This window comes from Lineus longissimus, chromosome 8 (assembly GCF_910592395.1).
Source record: "Lineus longissimus chromosome 8, tnLinLong1.2, whole genome shotgun sequence".
NCBI classification, from domain to species: Eukaryota; Metazoa; Nemertea; class Pilidiophora; order Heteronemertea; family Lineidae; genus Lineus; species Lineus longissimus.
Window position 1 is genome coordinate 10,867,469 of NC_088315.1, and position 19,523 is coordinate 10,886,991.

Here is a 19,523-nt window from a genome sequence, read left to right on the forward strand (position 1 = left end):
GGACTCAGAGACGAGAAAAGCCCACCAACAATCGCAAATCTAGATAGCAGAACAATTCCGGTGAAAATCGGGGACACCACTGTGGACACGCTTTTGGACTCGGGTGCATCAGTATCGGTATGTAGTTTTGATTTTTTCAAACATGAATGAATGAATGAAAAGCATTTATAGGCGGCGCCTTTCCAAGAGCCTGATCAAGGCGCCACCCCGTTCAAAACCGAAAACATAATTCAGAGAAGTGCTTCTTAAAAAGCCACGTCTTTAGCTGAAGTTTGAAACTGGTGATATTTTGGCATGCCTTGACGTGGCCAGGGAGGGCGTTCCAAAGAACAGGTGCACAAGACGAGAGACTCCGGTCGCCTAGCCGAGTTCGGGTTTTTTTGACGGAGACCCGATCAAGCCCAGAATACCGCGTCTCTCGTCGGCCAGGTGCAGCACTCAAAAACCCATCGAAATATTGTGGTGCAAGACCGCTATAGATCTTATAAGCAGTCAGCGAGATCTTGTACTCGATCCTTGACCTAACAGGGAGCCAGTGCAATTGCCGAAGGGCAGGGGTTATGTGCGCAGATTTCCTAAGACGGAGGACAATCCTGGCAGCCCAGTTCTGAATACGCTGGAGTGGAGCAATGGTACTTTCATGGAGACCATACAGAATGCCATTATTGCAATCTAACCGGGAGCTGACCAACGCACAAACCAAACGCTCTGCGCTAGCTTGATCGAGGTACTTTCTTACACGACCGATGTTGTAAAGGCTTGCACTAGCTGCCCTGCAGATGGAGGAGACCTGTTTCTTCATGGTCATATTTTTATCCAGCCAAACGCCCAAGTGCTTCACACAATCCGATTCATGAATGTCCTGACCGCCAACCACAATGGACGAAATAGAGCCAGTCCTTCTGGAGGACACAAAGTTTGCCATGTCGGTCTTAGGTGCGTTTAGAGCAAGTTTATTGTCCATTAACCAATCTCCAATGTCACTGATACAGTCCTCTGCGTGAGAGAGTACCTGAGCACCGTCCTCCTTGTCACCACAGCGAAAGCTGTCCATCAGCTGATTATCATCAGCGTACATCTCAAAGGTGATCCTCTTCTCACGGATCAGGTCACCAAGGGGAAGCGTGTATATAGTGAACAGGATCGGCCCCAAAACTGAGCCTTGCGGGACACCGTACCTCAGCTCGACACTATCTGACACACAACCATTTACTGAAACAGATACCTGTCGCTGTTGAAGGTATGAAGCAAACCAGTTCAAGGCTTGAGACGTCAAACCTATTCTGTCATGAAGCCCGGCGAGTAAGATCTCATGATCAACAGTGTCAAATGCGGCTGACATATCGAGGAGAACTAGAAACGCTTCATGACCTTCGTCCATGCATGACAGAATGTTGTCGACGACCTTTAACAGGACCGTTTCCGTACTGTGACCCTCGCGGTAACCCGATTGGTTCGGGTCGTAGAGCCCATGAGTAGACATATGTTCCTTCAGACGTGAAACCACGATCCTCTCAATCAGTTTTGACAAGTACGATAGGTTGGACACCGGGCGGTAGTTTGAAAGAACATCCTTGTCCAAATTCGACTTTTTCAAAAGCGGCGTGACAAGCGCACCCTTTAGGCTAGGTGGCACTTGCCCAAGTTCAATTGACAAGTTAATGATCTTGACTAGCGCTGGTAATAGTGGAGGCAGACATTTCTTGAGGAGACTGGTGGGGATTGGATCTAAGCTACATCCCTTTGGTGGTAAGGATAAGACAAGCTTCTCCACTTCAGCCTCGGTGGTTGGCCGAAGTACGTCCAACACAGGAGGACGTTCAGGTAGAACAGCTGGTGCTGAATCCGAGTTGGTTCGATCAAGTTTGTCACGAATCGTATCAATCTTGTCTGAAAAGAAGTGGCTGAAGTCCTCGGCGAGTTGCTTGGCATCAGAGTGAGTGGGGAGGGGAGATGCTTTTTTCTTCCCAAGGAGCTCATTCACTATTTTGAATAAGTCCTTATCACTGGCTGCGTCGATTCTAGATCGATTATATTCAAGCTTTGCGTCGTTCACTAAGTTTGTCACAGTCACACTATGTGATCGATACAACTGTTTACTGATCTCCGTGCGTTCTTTACGCCACTTCCTTTCAAAACGACGTCTGATACGCCTGGCCTCTCGAATATCTGCATTGAACCAAGGCGTGTGAACCCGTACTGCAAAGGAACGTGTCACTAATGGCGCATGATTTTCAAGTATCTCCTTAAGACAGGTGTCGTATTGCCCGATGAGATCTCCAAGATGACCACTGGGATTCAGAACCAGGTCACTGCTTTGGATATCAGCCTGGAAAGCTTCGGTGTCAATATCCTTCATGTGGCCGATATTTCCGGCCAGTGTCCAAATTAGCAGGCATACAGGCACCTGCAAGCACATAGAATTAAGGATAAGCAAGGAATAATGTTATAGTAGAGTGATAAACTCAAGGAATGGCACTGGGCCACACCAAACATTTACTTAAATAGGTATAAGTATATATATTATGTAATGATTAAAGGTATTAAAGAGCATTAAAACCAGTGTATTGAAAAATGCAAGACCAGCTTGTGCTGCCATCTGGAATGGGCAGCACAACTATTAAAGACATTAACCCATTCTCCCACATACACCCCCTACTTATAGAAATTTCTCCCGAAATTTAGTTTAATAAAGGTTCCGAAATTTAGTTTAATAAAGGTTGGCGTGAGTCAGGTCAGTGAATAAGATTGCAGGTAGTGCAACAATATGATAATATGGCAATAATGACGAGTGAGTGACGAGGTGATTAATGATGATGGCGACTATGATAAGTGATATATATTAATGGAAAAGAGAACACACTTTTACATAGCATTAACCGCAGAAATGCTCGTGGGCCTCAAACAAATTACTGTTTGGCCATTTACCTTCTCATGTGTCCGCTTCTTGTATACGCCTTGGTAGCCAAGTTTCTTCATCTTTGGGGCGAAGAAGTCATAAACAAAATTCGACTCACATTATATATATATATATATATATATATACGCTCAACCATTGTATACAATACAAAATCACACAAATGTATTGCCAGTAAGCACTGTAGCATTCAACAATATAGTATTACACTGGAGACATAATCCGGATAGCAGCCTCCAAAGCAGAGGGATGACTCTGGAACCTGCTATCCCCAAGAAGCTCAGTGATCAATAACACCTTCTGGCGCCATTCCGGAACAGGACCAACATGCTGTGAAAAAACATACTGTCCATCCGGACGCAGCCAGTCCGGTGGCCGACGTCGTCGACTTGACCGACGAAGAGTCTCCGATTTCGCACTCTCTGAATCTGAGTTCGACAGCGCGTCAGAATCCAGAGATGGCCCATCGGAAACCAAAGTTGACGGAATCGTCGCTGTGTCAGGAACATCCTTCAAACTAGCGGATTCTCCCTTAGTTGCCCCCTCCAACTTTTTCAAAGACCTTCTTGGCCTAGGAATAGGACGGGCCAACTGAGAGTCACCGCTAGGCCGACATAAAGGATGGTCGGACTGGCACGAAATCGGGAGCAGCATATTTCGGTGTAGACATTTGCGGGAACCGGACTCGGCCTCTACCACAAACACCGGAATATCTGCATTTGACTGACAGGACACAGTATAAAACTCATCTCCCCACTTGTTGGCAAGCTTGTGTTTGCCACGGTCCCCAACACGGCGAACCAACACCTTGTCGCCGATATTAAGTGTAGCACCACGTACCCTAAGATCATAATGCTCCTTCTGCTTGATTCTGGAAGCTTCCAATTGCTTCTGAGCAAGGTCATATGCAATGGCTAGACGTGAACGTAAATCGTCAACAAAGGCGACCTTTGAACGTGGCTGAGCAGACGGGAGCAAAGTACCAAAATGAACATCAATGGGAAGACGAGGTTCCCTGCCAAACAGGAGAAAGTAAGGTGAAAACCCTGAAGAATCATGACAAGAAGAGTTGTACGTATGAACAAGACTAGGAACAAAGCGTTTCCAATCCTTCTTCTTATCCGTGGGGAGTGTGCCAAGCATATTTAATAAAGTGCGGTTAAAACGTTCACAAACTCCATTCCCCATAGGGTGATAAGGTGTTGTGCGCGACTTGGAAATATTCATGAGCTTGCACAGCTCTGAAATGACCTTCCCAACAAAATTCTGACCCTGATCACTATGAAGACGCTCAGGGATACCATAATGGACGATATAATTGTCGAAGAGAACACGCGCTGTTGTAGCCGCGGTCTGACCTTTGGTAGGTATAGCCTGAGCATATTTAGAAAAATGGTCAGTGATGACTAGAATATTTTCATAACCATGAGACGGTTCCAGAGATAAAAAGTCCATGCACACCAACTGCATGGGCTGAGTAGTGCAAATGCTGACAAGTGGAGCACGCTCCTGAAGCTGCGGTTGCTTCCTCTTAATACATGGAAGGCAATTCCGAACCCACTTGTCAACTTGAACTGACATTCCGGGCCAAAAAAACCGACGTTTAATAAAATCGAGAGTCCTATCTCGTCCAAGATGGCCTAAGTGATTGTGGAACCCTTCAATCACTTGGGGACGGAGACAGGATGGGACCAAGATCTGTTGAAAGCATTGACCATTGAACGTTAACCTTTTACAGAGTAAACCGTCCAGTAAAATCAAGCTGTCCCAATATGAGCATAATTCTAAAAGTTCCTTGTCCTTGTCCTTCAAGAAATCCCTACTCGGACGCTGCTGGAATTTGACCCAATGATAAAGCTGAGAAATAACAGGATCAGCCTGCTGTCCTGCCCTGATATCAACCTTAGGCCAAGGGGAATCAACAAGCAAAACCTCGGCCGATGACAAATCATTCGACACAGACATACATAATGATTCAACCAAACCATCTCCACCCCGTGCGGCCTGGCAAATGGCCTGAACACTCTCAATTCCAACTGTGGACCAAGGGAACCGTGACAAGGCATCTGCATCCACATTAGAAGCACCTGGCACATAAGGTATGTCAAAATGAAAGGCAGAGAGGTCAGCCAACCAACGATGCCCTGTGGCATCTAGTTTAGCAGACGTAAGAACATAGGTTAGAGGGTTATTGCCAGTCTTGACATGAAAATAGTTGCCATACAAGTAATCAAAGAACTTCTCCGTCACAGCCCACTTCAATGCGAGAAATTCTAACTTGTGAGCTGGATAATTACGCTCCGCTTTGTTTAAACTCCGACTTGCATAAGCAACAACCCGACGTTGGTTATTCTGATTTTGATACAAAATAGCTCCGAGACCTGAAGTGCTGGCATTAATGTGGAGTTCAAATGGAAGCGAAAAATCAGCAAAGCATAAGACAGGAGGACTGGACAACTCCTTAATACTAGTGAGACAAAAGCAGACTCTTGCTTTTCTCCCCATGTCCAGGAAGAAGTGTTGGCAACTTTTGGTCTGCCCTTCTTGGGCGTAGTAGCCGATAACAACTCATTTAAAGGACGGGCTAACGTCGAAAAGTTTCTTACAAACTTTCGGTAATAGCCTGCAAACCCTAAAAATTTACGAACATCTTCAGCATTCTGAGGGGTGGGCCATGATCGAATGATTTTGACTTTATCAGGATCAGCCTCAACGCCCTTCGCTGAAACCAAGTGACCTAGATACTTTAATTTCTCCTTCAAGAATATACATTTACTGGGTTTTAACTTCAAACCACAGTCTCGCAGCCTCTGAAACACATTTTCCAACCTTTGAAGGTGTTCCTCCACCGTTGCCGAGAAAATAATGATATCATCTAGATACACAAGACACTCTTTTAAGTGCAAATCCTGTAAACAGCGCTCCATTAACCTTTGAAAAGTACTGGGAGCATTTGTGAGGCCAAAAGGCATTAAATTCCACTCACAGAAACCAAGATTCCCAGCAGTAAAAGCTGTGCGACATTTATGTTCCTCCTCCAACTCAACCTGCCAATATCCTGACCGTAAGTCTAACGACGAGAAGTATTTGGCCCCAGCAAGGCTGTCAAGAGTTTCATCTATCCGAGGCATGGCATAAGAATCTCGGATAGTCCTTTTATTTAGCTGACGCATGTCACAACATAAACGCAAACTTCCATCCTTTTTCCGAACCAGAACCATGTTGGAGGCCCAAGGGCTTTTCGAATGACGGATAACCCCAGCCTGCAACATTTCCTCTAAGTGTTGTCTAACTTCTTCAAACATGGCGGGAGGAATCCGCCGATGACGCTGTTTGAAGGGAATGGGATCGTTTAACTCAATCCTGTGTTTGACTAGACTAGTTTTGCCAATTTCCAGATTGGATAGAGAAAATATGTCGTCATAACGACCAAACAGACCTTCAAGCTTGGAGACGTCACTGCTCCCCAAATGAGACAAGTCAATTTCCTCGAGCACTTTCCTTCTATGAGCAGAGTCGCAAGCTGAACCTTGACCCAAACGATCCGACATAAGATTCATGGAATATAAGGTGGAAGATTCAGGAGTCATAGTACAATCAGACAACAGATCCTCTTTGTGGCAAACTGTATTGCCCTGAGACAGCCTACAAAACACAGAACGACTAGGGAGAGTAACAGATTTCCTCCCAGGGTTATATACACAAACTGCAACCCTCTCCTTCCGTTGCCCATGCATTTTGACCAGACTTGGAACAACTATTACATCGCCGGGCAATGAAATACCAGGAATACCTTCGGCAACAGCCGATGTAATTTTTCCAGTTGAAGTACCATGACAAATACCATGTACAGTTACCCTCGAATCTGGACCAATAACAATCGGCTTTGTTGTCTGAACTTGGCCTATAATTGGTTCAGCCTGTGACACCAAAGTTGAGAAAGCTAGTTTCCATTGCTTTGGCACAGTACCTACAGGTTGAAAGCGGGATAAAAGATTGGTTCCCACTAAGACAGGCACCCTGAGATTATACTTGGTATTGGGAAACACAAGTATAGGAACCAAGAGCTCATCATCCGAGAATGGACAGGTTACGGACGCTTCAACATAACCCAAGTACGGCAATGGGCTACCATTGGCGCTTGAAATGTACAGAAGATCAGAAATAGGAAGAATAGGCAAAAGTGAGGCGAAGTGCTGTTGGTAACAATGCTCAGAGATGGTACTTACCATCGAGCCAGTATCCAATAGACATGACAAAATCTCGCCCTCCAATTTGATGAACGACTCGTTCGACTTGCCAACTAACCCCTTAGGCAAAGAAGAGGGTGCTAAACACTTGGAGCTCACAACAGGTCGGACCTTAGGAGGTTCTGGAGGTGGGGACCTCCTCCGATTACGATTAGGATCAGAACGAGCATGACAGCGACTAAGGTGCTCCTTGGGACTAATAGGCTCGCTTCTCAGTGTCTGTCCCCCGACACTGGAGCATTGTCTTTTAAATCCTTCCCATTTGACTTAGGGCACATTCGACTGAAATGACCCTTCTCGCCACAGTTGAAACAAACAACATTTTGCTGTCGTTTCTGTTTATGTGCCTCAATGGCAGTCAACTTGCCCTGCAATCGCTGAACTTGGTCAGTGAGAGACTTGACGACATCAGACTCAGGACCAGAACCGACAGTGACTTGACTAACATGTACTTGAGAAGAACTATTAGCTGACAAAGACGCTGGTAGAGCTGGAGCAGCGAACTCCTGCTCCAAAACCCGAGCCTGCAACAACAAGGAGTGATATGGCATAAAAGAATCATAAAGATGGCGGAGACCAAGCCGAACCCTCTCATCCCTCAATCCAGACCAGAATTTACTACGCAGCATCTCTGGGCCGGTGACAGGGACGGCATCTCCTAGCAGATTCAATATATCCTCAAGACGACAACCCCAAGAGGCGACTGATTCGCCAACCCCTTGGGCTGCAACATAAAATTTCTCCAACAGCTTCTCCGCTGGCAGGACATTACCAAACATGATATCAAATTTATGGAGGATTTCCTCGACAGTGACATCTTCACCCATGTGCAAGAGAACATCCGATGCAGGATACTTCAACGATTGACGAATGGCCTGCAGCACAACGCGTGGCTGCTCAGCCTTTTGCAAGCATTTCACCTCATATCGCCACTGATTGAAAGACACAGAATTCTTAACATCCTTTGAGCCGGAGAATGTAGCAATACGCGGCTTACCATATGTAGAAACTTGAATCGGCTGAGAATTGTACCAAGGCTGAGATAAAGGCAAGCCTGGGGAATTGACTGGTTGTGCCTGGTAACCCGACCAAGGTTGCGACATGGGCAGAGTTGAAGTCTGCCCTGAAGACACAGGAAAGACAGGAGCTGACCACTGCTGAGGAAGATAAGAAGTTCTCCTATACGAAGAAATGCCAGGTTGTGACAAAGACCGTGGCTGTGAGGCAGGATGCCCTGGATGTATCATCGAGTATGCTATGTCAGGCAGAGAAGACACAGGTTGTGACGCAAATGCATGCTCCTCGTAGCAAGAAACGACAGGCTGTGAGGACGCTGGTTGTGACAAAAACCGTGGTGAAGAATACTGGTTGTGACTAGTAGTCAAGGGAGGTTGAGATAGAACATTTTGATGACCAACAGGCTGCGACCAAGACAAAGGATTACGAAGGATATGTTGTGACGAAGAAGAATGATGAAGCGTTGATGGAACAGGTTGTGAACTAACTCTGTCCTGAGGCAATAGCGATGTTGGATAGGGCTTAATGAAAAGTTTACGATGGGGGAGACCATGTGAAGGACGACCCGAGCCCACTGGACCATGAGATTCCGAGGGGCCATCAGCAAATGAAACCCTTCTCCTTGACCCACCGGAACCATCACGGTCAAACACCCCACAACCTTCCATGGAATCGCTCCTTGGTGTACTATAAATGGAACTTCGGCATCTTCTAACGTAAGGTCTTGTAGTAATGACGGAGTGTCTTCTTGCATTAATGTAGTCATAATTTTGTTTTTTATAGCTGGGGATAACAAACGAATGTCCCTAAGTACCCTCAGGGCCCTCCTTTCATCTCCTCCTTCCGATTTGATTGATGGTGATTCCATTCTGATGATGTATGAACTTTATTTGGGATGGTTGAATTTTTTTTTTTTTTTTTTTTTTTTTTTTTTACTTTGACCTGTAATACAAAGGGAATTTGAAATAGACTATGATGATTTTGGATTTTTTTTTTATGAAGCCTGAAAAAAATTGATGGTGATGCAGCAAAATGACGGTAAACGATGGTGGAGGGATGAAGTGAATGATGAATGTCATGAAATGAGTGCAGGGTTAAATAATTGCAAATTATAGACGTGCGTTGTGTCACAAGAAACTTTTTGAAAGCAAAGTAATCGACCAAGTTATTTATGAACAATTCTATCCCAAGCGCTATAAAATTAACCAGGTGACTTTATGACACCAAAATAATCTAAACCCATGGAAAATCATCTAAAAAACCGAAGCTCTATGAAACTTAACTTAAAATGCATTCACAACAAAAATGTACAACTTAATGAACATGCCGGCCATAAGGTACATGCAACATAATGAGAATAACTAAATCAAATGTCAGTGATCACACAAAACTGAATTTCACAGTGTCAGTCAACCAAAAAGAATGTTCCGACGCGGTCACAGTTCAACGTAAGAAATAAAGGAAACGAAAATGTCAATCCCTCTGAGTAGTCAACACAGCTCAGTGTTAAGCGAACCAAACAAAAAAACGAATGTGCACATGACTTGGAGGTAGAACACCCCCCGTACGCGTCGCGATTTTCAGCTAATAGAGACCTTTCGCTACGCCGTTCCGAGAACCGCTACACCGAGAACGTTTCTCGATCCGATCCCGTTCCCGGAAACACTGAAACGCGTTCTGCATGGCCGTCACCGAGAAACGATTTCTCGGCGGAACGGCGTAGCGAAAGGTCCCTATTCGAATACTAGTATCTACACGATCCAGGTCGTCACTTCAAATCATCATGCATTATCGATATCGTAGGGTAGACTCCCCGGGTTGGTTTCAATCATTGTTGTCAATGGACGGCTAAGCCCCCAAATGTGGCCGATATTTCCGGCCAGTGGCCAAATTAGCAGGCATACAGGCACCTGCAAGCACATAGAATTAAGGATAAGCAAGGAATAATGTTATAGTAGAGTGATAAACTCAAGGAATGGCTTTTAATGACGGAATGACGGAATATATTTACAATTTACAGAACACGAATATGTACATACCTGCAAGCACATAGAATTAAGGATAAGCAAGGAATAATGTTATAGTAGAGTGATAAACTCAAGGAATGGCACTGGGCCACACCAAACATTTACTTAAATAGGTATAAGTATATATATTATGTAATGATTAAAGGTATTAAAGAGCATTAAAACGAGTGTATTGAAAAAGGCAAGACCAGCTTGTGCTGCCATCTGGAATGGGCAGCACAACTATTAAAGACATTAACCCATTCTCCCACATTCAGCTTCCTAAAGGTGGCAGTTTTAGGAGTAGCCAGTGGGCGCACAAGTTTTAGAGAACAATGAACAGCGTAATGATCTTTGGTTGATAACGATGGATCGACAGTGACATCACTAATTATATCATCTGCACCTCGATGCGACAACAGCTGGTCAAGAATATGACCTTTCGCATGAGTCGGCTCAACCACATGCTGAACAAGTTCGAACGCATCAAGCATGTTGCTGAAGGATACTACGAGGGAATGATCAGTTTTGTCCAAGTGGATGTTGAAGTCACCTGCCAAAAGCAGATGTTTCGTTACCGAGACAACACTTTCAAGGAAAGACCCAAATTCCGCTATGAACTCCTGAACGTTACGCGGGAAGCCATCTGGTCGATAGACATTTGCAAGGTTCATGCAATTTACAACCATCTCAGAGTACTTTGGGATGTGATATTACCTGTGCCAATGGGGGAAAAATTACCCCTTGGGGATCGGTAAAATTGCAGATCTCCTTATTAGATAAAAACATCATCCAACAGGTAGAATTTCTGAAAGGTATCACTCAACCTTTAATTTTGGGAATGGACTTTTTGACTGCAAATGACATTATTCTAAATTTGAAAAATAGCACCTTGCAAATGGATGACATTATCATACCGATAAACACTGATGCTAAATTTGTGGCAAGAGTACGATTACTGTGTCAAAATACTGTCATTATACCACCTAGATCAGAAGCTATCATTCGAGTATTTACAGCTGGTAGAAATAAGGCTGAAGGACAAGCAGGTTTTTTAGATCCACATAACAAATTATTTCAGAAACATGGGCTGTTTGGAGCCCATAGCATTGGTATCATTAAACGCCGGGTATGTCCGATGACAGTTTTAAATCCCTCAAATGCACCAATTCGAGTATTCAAAGGGGCACATCTTGCTACCCTGTCTACGGTTGATCTTGACGCAAAAATACCAGATGAAGAGTTCATGTCTGTAGATGATGAAGGCATTGACAATGAACCAAATACACCATTGTTGTCACAATTAAAAGACTTGGTTGAAAAATCATCATTAACTGGTACTGATAAAGACGAATTAGAAGCTTTGGTCTACCAATATTCGGAAATTTTTGCTGAAAATATATTAGACTTAACCGAAGCAAAAGATTTCGAATGTGAAATTGAAATGAAGTCTGGAGAGATAGTCCGATCCGAAAACGCCCTTATAGGGTGCCTTATGCACTTCGTGACATTTTAGACAAGCAATTAGAAAAATTAGAAGGAGCTGGTATCATCGAACCCAGTACGTCTAGCTGGAGCTCACCTGCCTTACTAGTCCCTAAAGGAACTGGACATAGATTAATCGTGGATTTTAGAGCCGTTAACAAACTTGTAAAATGCCAGGCAACCCCGATTCCATCTATAAATGAAACATTGACCATGTGCGGCCAAGCTTATGCCTCTATCTTTTCTACTATGGACTTGAACTCTGGATTTTTTCAATTGTAATTGTCAAAAAAGTCCCGTGAAAAACTCGCTTTTGTGACGAGCCATCCAGGTAAGCTCTGGCAGTTCTGCAGGTTGCCGATGGGTGTCTCTGCGTCACATGCGATTTTTCAGCAATTCATGCAGAGTACCATTCAGGGCGTTCCAAATACCATGGTTTACCTGGACGATATAATTTCGTTCGCTAGCTCGTGGTCAGAGCATAAACAACATTTAGAACAACTTTTTATACGACTGCGAGCAGCCAATCTCAAATTAAAACCCAGAAAATGTAAATTTGCGAGAGATCAACTGAACTTTCTTGGCCATGTTTTGAACTCTGATGGGATTCGGGTAGATGACAACAAAATTAAGGCTGTGAGTGAATATCCAAGACCACAAAATTTGACGCAAGTCCGTGCATTTTTGGGCCTAGCAAATTATTTTTGTAAAATGATCAAAAACTTTGCTGCCATGGCACTCCCGTTGAATCAGCTTACCAAGAAAAATGTGCGTTTCCATTGGTCACCTGAGTGTGAGGTTGCATTTGAAAAGCTTAAACTTGCATTAACAACTGCTCCTGTCTTAGCGTATCCAGATTTTGCAAAGCCATTCTACCTGCATACAGACGCATCAAATTTCAGTATGGGTTATTCGCTAGTACAGATTAATGACAGAGGGCAGGAGGTTGTGATTGGCTATGATGGCAAAGCATTTGATTCAGCACAACGGTCATATTCGGCTTCCGAACGAGAATGTCTCGCAATAGTATGTGGCATCCAGCATTTCAACTTCTTTCTTTTCGGCAAGCCGTTTATCATCCAAAGTGACCATTCTTGTTTACAATGGCTTTTCAAACAACAAAGCGATGGTGTTCTTACAGGAAGATTGGCTAGGTGGAGTTTGATTTTGCAAAGTTATCAGTATACTATTCAACACAAAAGCGGTGCAAAATGTGGTGATGCAGACGGCCTTTCCAGACGACTGTATCACAACACACTAAATACCATTAATTTTGAAAATTTAAACCTTTCTAAAGAGCAACGTAAAGACCCTGCGCTAAACGAAATCACTATTTATCTTGAGACCAAAGTGCTACCTGAAGAAAAATCAGCAGCTTGCCGTTTATTGTTGCGAATTGAGCAATTTGTTCTGAAAGATGATGGATGTCTAGTGCACCTTACAACATTGAATCGGAAAGCTCATAAAGACATGTTTGTATGCCTAGTTATTTCTAGCCACCTGCGTGCAGAAATCTTACACGAACTACATGAAACAGGTTTCGGTGGGCACCAAGCAATTGAACGTACATATTTAAAGATAAAAGAACGGTTCTATTGGGATAATCAATACGTTGACGTTAAAGAATATGTCAAATCATGTGTAGACTGCCAAATCCGTCAAACAAACAAACCTGTCACTCGGGCACCTTTAAATCCATTACCAATTTCTCCGATAATGTCTGCTTGGAGTATTGACTTTGTTGGTCCATTACCTACCACGCCACGCGGAAATAACTATTTGGTCACTTTTATTGATAATTTCTCGTCCTGGATGGAAGCATTTCCGATTAAAGATATGACTGCAAAGACAGCAGCTACTATCTTAGTGGACGAAATCTTCTGTCGTTTCGGAGCATTTTCTACAATTTTATCCGATAGAGGTACGCAATTTCTGTCACAACTGTTCAAAGAAACTGTACGTATGCTCGGAGCTCGGTCCTTATTCACGACGGCTTACCATCCCGCTTGTAATGGCAAACTCGAGAGACATCACAAAAGTCTGGGACAGATCCTCTCCAAGATGGTCTTGGACAAGTCACAAACATCGTGGGATCTATTTGTGCCATCGGCCTTGTTTGCCCTTCGAACGTCAGTTGGCATGGTTTCATCGAGATTCTGCCCATACGATATCGTGTACGGCCGACAGGCCCAGGTCCCCATCCATAGAGCCTTAAATCCATTGAAGGAGACATTTACCACCTACGAGGATTACTATGGTAATCTGGTCGCAAAACTTGATCTCATTCATGAAACTGTGAAGAAGAACCTGGAGGACAGTAAGCAAAAGATGCGTCACCAATACAATAAATCCGCTAAGGAAATTGACATCGAAGTCGGAGATCGTGTATGGCTCTATCATCCAGTTTTGAAGGTTGGTCAATCGAAGAAACTAACGCAAAAATGGAATGGACCATATCGAGTCATCAGCAAGCGGGGAAATGTTAACTTCAAAATACGCACGGAGGATAACAAACCAGTAACGCAGTTTGTTCATGCCAATCGTCTCAGGCGAGTTTACGATCCCGATAGACGACCAAAGGACCCACCTGTTCTACTTCCCCGGCTGAAGGCAAGGAACCTGTCGTGTTGCAACCAGAGGAATTTCCAAATGACGCCTTTGAACGAGACGTACAAGTGCCGTTAGCACCACGAGGAGAGAAGAAGATTACACAGACACGGCGACAACGCAAAGTTCAGGAGGCCATAGGCCCTGGATCCCAGCCTCAGGCTCCAGATCAACCCGATGACATTTATTATGTAGATAAGATCGAAGGCCATAAAATGGTCAAAAGAAAACGATGGTTCAAAATTCGTTGGGTCGGTTTCTCACAAACTACATGGGAACCAATCGAGAACATTTTGAATAAGAATTTAATCAAGACATATGATCAACAGCGGAAGTTACGCAAACGGACCGAATAGGTTACTTCTTGAGTGTTTCCGTAGACATTGTAGACATTGTAAACTTTATCTCCAAATCTGAGTGATATATCATGCCTATGCCGCCTAGAAGTATTAGCCACGGCAAAAGGCACACCTTACAGTACTTGGCTTAGTTCCAACCGTTGTTTATAAACGGAAAAATAATGCATGGTGTTAGTGCCGACAACACAAGTAGTCATTGCTACACCTGCATCTCTAACGTTTGTTTGTAAAACGAATGAATGACGTCACCAGATGCACTACGTTTAATTAAATGATTTTACGAGAATAGGAAGTAGATTTTGAAGGACAGTTATTTTCTTGACATAAACGATTCTCCCTCATATAACTACTACACAAGTTGTGGAAACTAATCATGGCGTTCTTGCAATATCGCTTGCTACTTATAGCAGTAGCAGTTATCTTAGTGACAATTGAACATGTACGTGCCGACTCGCCCAAAAAGACGATTCTACGAATCAACAGCGGAGTAGTTTTCCATTATATTTCCATTGGCCACCCAAGCCGAACAACTATTTGATACATTGCAAACTACCAGTCCACGAGATTGGTCAGTGGTCAACTCCGCTGGAGTTTTAGTTTCCTTATTGATTAATGTCATCTTACTTATCAAGGTACACAAGCTTGGTATTTTGGTCACTGCTCTTCAAGTGCCAAAGGCGACGGCACTTCCGGTTAAGGTCATTAATTCCACTGATATATTTCATTGAGTTTTTCTAAACTGCAAGAAGTTATTGAGGGTGAAAGGACAATTGAAGCTATTTTGAAATTTACGCTATTAGTTGCAATTCTGTACATTGCTGTACGTTAGTTCATCAATGACGGATGGCGTTTTTTTGGACGGCGTTTGTTTCGCCGAAGTTCAATTTCTAGTCTCGTAGCGGGCAGGACCGCCGAGTTGTTAATTGAAATTGATTCACCCGATGGGCGTGATCAGATCCTTCTCAGTCTGGGTCAGGTTCCTTGCACAGATTGGGCTATTGCAGTGGCTCATTTGTATCGTACACTTGTTACCTTCAAACGAAGCTTCGGAATGGTACGTATTGATATACAATATCCACCTGAAATTCATTTCCAACGATACCTTTTGGCAAAAATTTACCTTCTTACATTGTTCCGGTCGAAGCTTCAGTTCTTAACAGCATCTGACCAGCCACAATACAGGCTGTACTTAAATTACGACAATGTCTGTGTTGTTTTAGCACCGCCGATACAACCGGAAGTATCTACATCTGATGTTTCGGTCTAATATTTTACCACACCTAGCGGTAAATTACCGGTAACTTGTTTTTGCCACTAGTATTAAATCAGATGGAACAACCTGTGCAAACGTCCATTAAAGTGTATGTTTATTGCAAAGGGCAATTTGCCAACAGTACTTGTTTCTAAATAAGCCAGAATCATTGCTTAATTATTGGCCAGTCTTCAGCTCACATCGCTTTTACCAAGGTAGCATATTTTTCAGCATTTTTTAAGTTGAAGTTTTCATCACGAAATTAATTAAATATTTTTTTTGGTTAATACCACTTCACATTATAAAACCTTCGGTAAGAAACATTTGGGCTGAGGCAGATGGTTGTTCTTCGTCAAATACATTAGGCAGGAAAGTTACTACGAACGTGGTCTTATTCAAATATGTCGTGACCTACTCGGTGAACGTACCTTCCCAGACAGATTAAATCTTTTCACTACGTCCGCCATTTTGTCATAATGAAACGTGCAGTAATTAAAGTTAAGGAAGATATTAATGTTCAGATTGGAAAACATTAATTGTGGGAGCCATGGGGTCTGCCTCAAACGCGCACCAAAGAATGAACAACAAGTCCAGGTTCTATTGATACGGTTTACTGAAAAAAGTAGAAAAGTGACGATACAGAAAGTAAACAAAGGAAGAAACACATTCAAGCAATGACAACAACAACGATGACCTCAATAACTGTCCCCTGGCCCAGTGCCAAAGTTGAATACACACCACGTAATTACCATTATAATTGAAAGAACCAATACTGGAGTACTCAAATTAACACAACAGGCTCCCAAAGATTGCATAATCACGTGACCCACATACAACCCAAACATGATTTAAACGGACTAGAGCAGGTGTAAAACAAAGGTCTTGTAAAACAAAGGTCTTGTAACATAAATAGGAAGAACTACTTCAATACACCCCCCCCCCCCCCCCACACACACACATGACACAGTACATGAATGCATGTAAAGCACATGAGAAAATACAGGGTAAACAAAAGGGCATAAAATACATAGAAAACAATATTACTTACAGAATGTTTAACGACCTAGAGCCTGACCATGACTCCACAGAACACAAAACTTACGAACTGGGCCACTTTGGCCAAAGATGTTTGTGATATCAGTAGATTACAAAGAGATAGGGAAAACCACTTTGGCCCTACCCACCATCTTGGAAATAACCACCCTTTTTAGAAGTAGGGAAGACCACACATACCTAACATAACTTAAATGGCCTTCACATTAATATTGTATTGTTCTGACATATGTGGGTATTTTTTTGTTAATGAATGTTTGTTTTTGAACCACATCAGGCGGACTATACTCTGTACAAGTAGACGATGCTCCTATCAAGGATCACGTGACAGCTAAGTTTGCGAGTTGTGGTCAGCGTATAGCCCGTCTGTTCGTCGTTATTGTTGTTTACTGATGATGTTTGAATTATCTTCCCGATAATTTTTTCATCATTTTGGATTGTTATATTTTCCTTAAAAAAGCATTCAACGACGGATTGAGTGCCGAGAATTTTAATACATATTCTGCTTTACTCCAACCAATCCGAACAAATGAATTTTGAAATCGGATACCCTTTCAATTTGCTGCTCGAAAGCAGATCGACCATGTTACTTTTGCATGGGCGATTTATTCTGTTTCGACTGTAAAAATTAATAAACTTGGAAAAGTAACGCAAAATACGAACTAGTTTTCTCCACTCTGAAAGACGTTCTGCTCAGGCGTTTTCGGTATTCGATATCAGGCTAAATTCTTTCAGTCCAGAATACAAGTAATTAACAAGGGTTCGTGCTCTTTGGTTTGTTGTTCATGTCAACGAAAGTAAGCCATTCATCATAAGACGCATTTCTTCGTCTAGAAAATGCTGTTAATGCTATCACTAATTAATCACTGTCGCAGTTAACGGATATATATACATTTAATTACCAGGTTGAAGATGTTTGTATGCTTGTATGTTTATCTTAAAATCTTTTAGTCTGGTATTGTGTCGAACAGGGCCAAGGTATACAATGTTACGTTTCTGTGATTGCACCCACTTTTCAGTGCCGTGTTTCTCTCATCGTTTCGTGAACGCTCGATTTTGTAGAAACATCATGACTCGTTCTTCGGTGAAGTTTGTGTCAAAGAATAGCATAGTTTATTTCAGTCAACCTTTGAAGTTATAACCAATATATAGCATTGTATGGGGGTACAGCATAGAAACGTTCCAACGGTTTGGCTCTATTGCATATAGCTTACTTTTAATGTTTCTTTTGATAACGGCTCATGGTAAATAAGAATATCAGATTGAAACTTAAATTGCAATTGCTCGGCGACGGGTGTCGCCCTTTTTCGAAAGGGGGGATGGTGATCGTATTGTATTTCAATGTATTCACCTTGCATTATTCCTGTTAACGGACAGGTAGGCTCTATACAGGACCCAAATAGGTACAGGTGAGAGGATTTGAACTGACTGCGGCATTGCCCGGCGCATTGCGGTACACTGCTGGCCTTATGATTGGTGGCGTATTTTGCGCATTGACTCGGTGCATTGCAGTACGCTGCTGGCCTCCTGATTGGTGGCGTATTCGTGGTGCAGTGGCGCAGTGACGTATTCGTGATGCGGTGGCGCGGTGGCGCATTGCGGTTCATTCCCTGTCTCCTGGTTGGTTGGGTCCTGGGTAAAAAACTGCCTCTCCCTTAGCAGCGGCAGTTCCATCTTAAGTTCGCTCTTGGATAATTAAAGTGTACGTATAACATCTAATTCTCGTGTGGAGGTTCTTCCCGGTTTGATCCCGGAGTTAGTACCCAAGACTGAAACCCCCAGGAGATCAGTAATGGAGCTCCTCGATAACAAACCTTTTACAATGTTTTGACGCCTTAATACTGCTGTGTGACACTTAATTCAGTGGCCTGTGGTTAAAGGCCGGAAGGGGACTCTTTATGCAGCGGCTATGGAGCTAGGTAGACAAGATGAATTTACGCAATGTCACCAATAGGGTTCTATGTCACATCTGAAAGTACATTGAAACAAGTAACACTTTCACAAGGAATATATTTAGTGCTGAACCTAACATGAACCAGTGCCCTTACTGTGTATAGTCCTCCTTTAAAGAAATAGATAGCTAATTGGCCTACAGCCTAAAGTTTGAAATGTTTGTTGCAGGTAAAATTCTGAGTCACATCCTTGCCCTCAATATGGTTTTGGAGTCATTCACAATTGGCGATAACAGACTTTGTCCGACCCACCCTTTTCCTGGAGTTGACATCTGAAGAAATACTGCAGAATATCGTAAATACAGGAGGTCAACTTGATGATATACTTGACTTAAGTATATCCCAACCCTCATGCCAAAACTGTATAGACTGTAAGAAAAGAGACCTAAATTGTCCAACTCGGCATCAATCATCATTCTGCTTACCTAGATGTTTCCTTAATTGAACATTTGACACAGATGTATTAGATTGTCTTCGTAAATCTAGAAATAATTTTCTGAAGATTAAACATACTTTTCTGCGGTTGGTGATTAAAAACAACCACTATATATATTAAAATCGTTCACCAGTCTCACTGCCATGTATGAGGGTTCAACTCCCTCCCAAGGTAGATAAATCATTCAGA

General features: G+C 43.0%; 1 long non-coding RNA gene across 1 annotated transcript in view; it reads right to left on the bottom strand.

Annotated features, from left to right (window-relative positions):
• Positions 1 to 19,523, bottom strand: part of LOC135492809 (uncharacterized) — an 81,260-nt gene that overhangs the window by 54,089 nt on the left and 7,648 nt on the right. The window lies entirely within an intron of this gene.